This window comes from Leptonychotes weddellii, chromosome 14 (genome assembly GCF_054177405.1).
Source record: "Leptonychotes weddellii isolate Sample4059 chromosome 14, ASM5417740v2, whole genome shotgun sequence".
In the NCBI taxonomy this organism is placed as follows: domain Eukaryota; kingdom Metazoa; phylum Chordata; class Mammalia; order Carnivora; family Phocidae; genus Leptonychotes; species Leptonychotes weddellii.
Genome location: NC_138382.1, coordinates 52,993,122 through 52,999,881, shown reverse-complemented (window position 1 = coordinate 52,999,881; position 6,760 = coordinate 52,993,122).

The window sequence follows — 6,760 nt, the reverse complement described above, 5'->3', positions numbered from 1 at the left end:
GGGGTGGGGGGATGGGTTAGCCTGGTGATGGTATTAAAGAGGGCACGTTCTGCAAGGAACTCTGGGTGTTATACGCAAACAATGAATCATGGAACACTACATCAAAAACTAATGATGTAATGTATGGTGATTAACACAATATAATAAAAAAAAAAAGTGCAATAAACCAGGGATTGGATGCTATCTGTTGACAGAATATCCTAGTCAGTTGCAGAGAGGACACTGCAAAATGACCAATCATGGTGGGGTGGGACCAAACAATGGAAAACAACAAATGGAAGATACACTCCTAAGGAAACAGATGACAGAGAAAAGAAAAAGTTTATGATTTTCAAAGAAGCAAATAAAGAACATCCATAGAGGAGAACAGAATCATGAAACACTACTACTGGAAAGGAAAACCACAGTGAAATAAAAATCTCAGCAAACAAGATAAAGTCTAGAATGATGCTATTTTTAAAAATTTTTTTAATTAATTAATTTTTTTTAAGGTTTTATTTATTTGCGAGAGAGAGAATGAGAGAGAGCATGAGAGGGAGGAGGGTCAGAGGGAGAAGCAGACTCCCTGCTGAGCAGGGAGCCCGATGTGGGACTTGATCCCGGGACTCCAGGATCATGACCTGAGCCGAAGGCAGTCACTTAACCAACTGAGCCACCCAGGCGCCCATGAATGCTATTTTTTTAAAGATTGGTTTACTTATTTTAGAGAGAGAGAGAGAAAGTGAGTGAGTGGGGGGAGGGGCAAAGAGAGCGGGAGAGAGAGGAGGCTCCCACTGAGCACAGAGCCTGATGCAGGGCTTGATTCCACACTCCGGAGATCATGACCTGAGCTGAAGAGTTGGACGCTTAACTGACTGAGCCACCCAGGCACCCCTAGCATGAATATTATTTAAAAAAATAAAAAGACTTGAGAAATATCCCTGACAAATTAATTCAGGAGCACCACAGAGATGAAAAGATTGTTTTGAAAATAAGAAAACGCAGTTAAGAAACATGGAGGATAGGGGCGCCTGGGTGACTCAGTTGTTAAGCGTCTGCCTTTGGCTCAGGTCATGATCCCAGGGTCCTGGGATCGAGCCCCACATCGGGCTCCCTGCTCCGCGGGAAGCCTGCTTCTCCCTCTCCCACTCCCCCTGCTTGTGTTCCCTCTCTCGCTGTGTCTCTCCTTGTCAAATAAATAAATAAAATCTTAAAAAAAAAAAAAAAGAAAAGAAACATGGAGGATAGTTTGAGACATTCCAAAATATTTAATAGTGGATGAATGATTATGTATGTTATGGGAATTATATGTCAATAAAGCTGTTTTAAGATCTATCTAAATCTAGATATATAGGAGTTCTGGAAGAGAATATAGGGAAGAGTGGTGAAAAGAGAGCAGCGATAATTTTCTAGAGCTGAATAAAATCTTAAATTTTCAGAGAGAAAGCCCTAGGTACAATAATGAATCTGTAAAACTGTGATGAATGAGAAAAACTTAAAAACTACAATATGGAAGTATAAAGTGTATGTAGTTGAAGTGTCCTTCACCTGTCCCAATAGTATCATTTCTTTCTACACAAATCATTCCTATTTTTCTATTTTTTAAATTTTATTTATTTATTTTTAAGCAATCTCCACACTCAACATGAGGCTCAAATTCACAACCCTGAGATCAACAGTCACATGCTGTACCCACTGAGCCAGCCAGGCGCCCCAATCATCCCTACTAACAGGTTGGTGTATCAGTGAACACCTGTATCTGTATCTACATATTACATAAGTATTTAGTTCAGTGTGTGTGTTTGCACAGACGTTTGACTGACTGAGCCACCCAGGTGCCCCTCTTTCAATGTTTGTTTGTTTTTTTAAAGATTTTATTTATTTATTTGACAGAGAGAGACACAGCGAGAGAGGGAACACAAGCAGGGGGAGTGGGAGAGAGAGAAGCAGGCTTCCCGCTGAGCAGAGAGCCCTATGCGGGGCTCGATCCCAGAACCCCAGGATCATGACCCGAGCTGAAGGCCGAAGACCCTTAACGACTGAGCCACCCAGGCGCGCCTCCATGTTATTTTAAAATAACTTTTGTTGGGGCACCTGGGTGGCTCAGATGGTTGGGCAGCTGCCTTCGCCTTGGGCCATGATCTCAGGGTCCTGGGATCAAGCCCCTTATCGGGCTCCCTGCTGAGGGGGGAGCCTGCTTCTCCTTCTCCCTCTACTGTTCCCCCTGCTTGTGCTCTCTCTCTGTCAAATAAATAAATAAAATCTTAAAAAAAAAAACAAAAACCTTCTGTTATTTTCTTTTCAAATTCAGAGAAAAATAAAGAGGAGCCCATAATCCCACTTCCCATCTATCAGTATTTTCAAAATAATAAGAGTAATAACATTCATGGCTAGAAAATGGACAAGCCAAAAAAAAAAAAAAAATGGACAAGCCAGAAAAGAACAACATGATAGCATGTGATTCTTCCCAAAAAATTGTTTATCGACACATTATTTACGTAGATTTTTCTTTTGTTTTAAAAGTTAACAAAACAGGGCGCCTGGGTGGCTCAGTTGGTTAAGTGACTGCCTTCGGCTCAGGTCATGATCCCGGAGTCCTGGGATTGAGTCCCACATCGGGCTCCCAGCTCAGCAGGGAGCCTGCTTCTCCCTCAGACCCTCTCCCCTCTCATGCTGTTTCTCTCTCTCTCTTTCTCTCAAATAAATAAATAAATAAAATCTTTAAAAGTTAACAAAACAAATCATTATAACATTGTTACACACATTGATTTTCCACTTAGTAAAATACCTTGATCTTTCCATACTAATATATAAAAAGCTATAGTTTTCTTTGCTTTTTAATGGAGTCAGAATATTCCATAAAATATAACATATCATACATAAGTACAGCCATTTACTATATATGGAATACATTGTATATAACCACAAGCATTTACATCCTCTAATGTGCCTTTAATATTCCTTTAATGACAATCACTTAGGTTTTCTTCCTATGTTTTGCTTCTACAAGCATTGCCCACACGAAACATCCTTGTCCATACGTCTTTGTGCATATGTGTGAATATTTTTGTTTCACAGATTTCTAGATTTGGAATTCTGATTTAAGGCATGTGGGCACTTAAAATTTTGCAGACTACTATCTACTTTCCCTCCCCCAAATCTACACCAGTTTATACTTCCTTTTTTTTTTTTTTTTTTTTTTTTTTTTAGAGAGAGAGGGAGAGGGAGAAGGAGCAGAGAGAGAATCTTAAGCAGGATCCATGCCCAGTGCAGAGCCAGAGGCAGGGCTGGACGCAGGGCAGGATGTGGGGCTCGATCTCACAACCCTGAGATCATGACCTGAGCTGAAATCAAGAGTGGGACACTTAACCCACTGAGCCACCCAGGGGTCCCAACACTTCCTTTAACAAAGTATCTGAGTACTTTTTTTCTCTGCTTCTTGTCAACACTGAGTGTTACTAATTTAAAAAAAAAGTCTTAGTCTGCATGGAAACTAAAAATGGTATCTCATTATTTTACATGGTAGTTTTCTAATTACTAGTAAGAAAGGCAACATTTCATAGGCTTAATGATCATTTGAATTTCTTTTTCAAGCCCATTTTTTTGGCTAGAGTGTGAGTGTATATGTGTGTATGTGTGTGTGTGTTGAAATAATCTGGTGCTTGTCTTCTGTCATATCTTTTTTTTTTAAGACTTTATTTATTTGACAGAGAGAGAGAGCACAAGCAGGGGGAGCAGCAGAGGGAGAGGGAGAGGCAGGCTCCCCACTGAGCAGGGAGCCCGATGTGGGGCTCGATGCCAGGACCCTGAGATCATGACCTGAGCCGAAGACAGATGCTTAACCAACTAAGCCACCCAGGTGCCCCTGTCAGATCTTTTTACCATATCAAAGCTTGAAATTTGAATAAAATCTAATGGTTAATCTTTTCCTTATGGATTTTAGGTTTAGTGATTTTCTTGTAAAGGCCTCTGCATGTCCAAGAAAATATTGTTTTATATTTTCTTTCTAAGTTCTTTTTTTTTTAACATTTAGATGTTAGGTGTTATATTGGGATATAAATAAAACTATGATTTTTAAATCCACTGCCAGTCATCCCAACATCATTTATTGAATCATCTTTTTCTTCATTGACTTGAAATGTCATGTTCGACATGTACTACATCCTGATATATATATCACATCATAATCATACATGTATGTACAAATCCTGACACACACACATAGCAGATTTGTGTGTGTGTATGCATGCCACATACAGAGATCTCAGACCTCCTACTGCAGGAGAATAATTACCAGTGGCTCCAGCTCTTACACTCTGAAATCCATCACTGTTTTTGCTCTGAGGCCAGTTAGTGACTGAGTGCAGCAAAGATGCTAAGGAAGGTCTGTTTCTGGGACACAAGAATTCCCTCCAACAAGTGACTTTGGCTGGAAGACTTCCTGTTGGCCTTGTGGAAACTTCTCTTTTTTTCAGTTTTATTAATGTAAAATTGACAGATAAAATAATAATATATTTATAGTGTACAATGTGATAATTTGATACATGTATACATTGTGAATGGATTTCCACCATTGGGTCAATTAACACATTCATCACCTCACATATGTACCTTATTTTTTTTTTTTTTGGTGAGAATGCAGGTTCCACTCTCTTAGCAAATTTCAATTATATGATACAGCATTAACAACTATGGATACCACGTTATACATTAGATCCTCAGACTTCATCATATAACCGATAGTTTGTACCCTATTTCCCCCACCCCCAGACCCTAGTAATACTACTTTCTGAAACTTTCTTAGAACTGCACTGCAGGCTAAGACCTTGCCTCCTTCTTTCACTCCCTGCGGCATCTGCACTGTGGTCTGACTGTGCATTCCCAACCCCCTCCACTCACTCTCCATTTTCGCTTACAGGTATTTCCCCTCATTGTTGGGAGATATCTCATCCCATCTTTGTTCTCAGAGGATTCATATTAACACAACATACTTGGGTCTCTTTTGTTGCACTGATCTATTTGTCTATTCTAGGTCTGATACCACAGAGTTTTAATACTAAAGATTTCTGGTATATTTTGAAATTCAGTTGAGTTAAGTCCCCTACCTTGTCTTCTTTGTCAGAATATTTTTGGCTCTTCTTGCACATGTACTTCCAGCTGAACTTGTTTCATGAAAAGTCTTTTCCCTTTTCATTATTGCATGTGCAGAATGACAAAAAGATATGAGAAAAGTAAGTTTCCCTCCCACCTCTGACCCTCAGTTTCAAAGGTTCTCTTCTCAGAGAAAATCACCTTTACCAGATTCTTCTGTATCATTCCAGAAACATCCCAGATACATACTAGTGTATATATTATCTTTATACATAAAAATACATACACATCCCTTCCTTCTTGGCTCTCATTGTAGCATATTGTGCACTTTTCACTTAACAATAGATCTGGGAGAAATTCCAATGTCAATAGTTATAGTTCTGCCCGATTCTTTTTAATAACTACCTAGCATCCTATTGTTCCCTCCCAATGCACAGTTAGGTAGTTTCCAGTCTTTTCCTCTATCAAACAATGCTACAGTGAGTCAAAGGAGCTTTAGAATCATCTTGTCAAGTTCTATTTTTTTTTTTTTAAAGAAAATCTCATAGAGATTTTAAATGGAATTGCCTTGAAATTTATAGATTTAATTTGGGCACGAGTAACATCGCTCTATTTGGGTCTTTCCAGCCAGGCCACATAGAATGTCTTTCTTTCCATTTAGTTAGAAGGACAAACTTCTACATCCTTTGGCCAAGTTTTATAGTTTTTATAAATATAGGTCTTGCACTTTTGTTTCAATTTTTTTCCTAATGGTTTTTTTTGTTTGTTTGTTTGGTTTATTTGGTTTTTATTGATATTGTAAATGGGAATTTCTTTTTATATAACATCTCCTCATTATTTTTTGTTGATTTTCAGGAAACTCTTGATTTTCTTTTTTTTTTTAAAGATTTTATTTATTTATTTGACAGAGAGAGACACAGGGAGAGAGGGAACACAAGCAGGGGGAGTGGGAGAGGGAGAAGCAGGCTCCCCGCAGAGCAGGGAGCCCGATGTGGGACTCGATCCCAGGACCCTGGGACCATGACCTGAGCCGAAGGCAGTCGCTCAACCGACTGAGCCACCCAGGTGCCCAAGAAACTCTTGATTTTCATATGCAACTCCTATATCCTGTCTTTTTCCTAATCTTCCTTATTAGTTCTAATAGGTTTTCAGTTGGTTGTCTCACGTTAATGGCATTCTACATAGAGAGCACAGCATGTGTGAAGATCAGGAGGAGAAAGAGGGCTTCATTTGACTGATACATTTTTTAAAAAATATTTTATTTATTTATTTGTCAGGGAGAGAGAGAAAGAGCACGAGCAGAGGGAACGGCAGGCTCCCCGCTGAGCAGGGTGCCTGATTCAGGGCTCCATCCCAGGACCCTGAGATCATGACGTGAGTCAAAGGCAGAGACTTAACTGACTGAACCACCCAGGCGACCCTGACTGGTAAATTTTTAAGAGTTCAGAAAGACTGGGACCGGCAGGAACAAAGCAGCAATGGGACACACATGATTGTATGATTATGACATTTTGTTGAAGTTGGAGGTAGAGGCAGGTGGCAAGTAGGTGTTGTTGGCAGTTGTTTGCTTTTTAGTTGAAGATAGAAAAGCTACATGGGATGGAGAGATAAAGAGGTAATGATAAAAGTGCATTGCTACCCCAGCTTTTTATTATTTTTTTTTTTTTCTGTCCATAAGATTTTTTTTTTT